General features: G+C 54.4%; 1 long non-coding RNA gene across 1 annotated transcript in view; it reads right to left on the reverse strand.

The window, feature by feature from the left end:
- Window positions 1-998, reverse strand: part of LOC144232105 (uncharacterized) — a 1,573-nt gene continuing 575 nt past the window's right edge. Inside the window, exon 2 of the long non-coding RNA XR_013335315.1 lies at window positions 1-647. This is a non-coding gene — a long non-coding RNA (uncharacterized LOC144232105). The remainder of the gene's footprint in view (window positions 648-998) is intronic.

Genomic DNA, 998 nt, shown 5'->3' on the forward strand with positions numbered 1-998 from the left:
TCAAGGTCATAACGCCTTTATTAAATCTGTCTACCCAATCTGAGGTCTGAGGGGCTCAGTCACCTCTGCGTGACTGGCCAGGCCCCTTAACCCCACAGGCCTTCTTCATGGAAGGGCAGTTTTAAGGAACAAGATAATGCACAAAAAGAGGGAGAATATACTCATGGGAAGAGCCAAGTTTCCACGTTGATGGTAAATGGAAGAGCCTTTGGGTGCGCAGTGAGCTTTGAGGAGGGCACGGGACCCATCCTCTCCACTGCTACAAGAGCCCACAGTGGGGTTCCTGCTCATGCCCAGCCCTCTCTACTGAGGGATCCTGTGGGCCTCGACCTTGAAGGGACCTTGACCCATGAGGGCCTTGTCTTTGTCTTCTCCTGCTGCCTGGACCAAGCTCAGCTCTCCGCAGTGAAGGGAGAATACTGAGCATCTTGAGGGGGAGACGAGTGTGGCAACGGGTCCTACTAGCAGACTCTCTTCCAGGTAGCTAACACATGGGTGAAGGCAGGGAAGGCACGAGCGAGGAAGGTCCCGCTGGGAATGCAGACTCCTGAAAGGTGACTTTCTAGTTCCTAGAAGACGACCGCGTGCACAAATAGAGTCCAGGCTCTTGGTTATGCATGACCCATGATCATCGACAGTGACCAGTCCTGTGAAGGCAAAAGGAAATAAACTTGATGTACAGAAAGGCGGCCGGTGGGTGGAAAACTCGGCCAAGTTAAAACTACAAGCAGTGCATGCAACACCTGCTTTCAAAAGACACTCCCATTCGCATGGAGGTTCTGACTTAGGAGTTACTATTCCGTCGCGTTTCAGGTGAGAGCAAATGTTTGCAAGGGCTTCCCCCCCTTCCCCCACCCAGCTTAGATGGGAGCCCCTGACCTTGCCGAGGTGGTCTCCAGACCCCAAGCCTCCACCCCTCACGCTGGGAAAGGTGGTGAGAAACGGGATGGGGAAGGGAGCCACGAAGGAACGTCCGTCAAACCCCGGGGGAGCCAGTC

This window comes from Crocuta crocuta, unplaced genomic scaffold (assembly GCF_008692635.1).
Source record: "Crocuta crocuta isolate KB4526 unplaced genomic scaffold, BGI_CrCroc_1.0 scaffold44, whole genome shotgun sequence".
NCBI classification, from domain to species: Eukaryota; Metazoa; Chordata; class Mammalia; order Carnivora; family Hyaenidae; genus Crocuta; species Crocuta crocuta.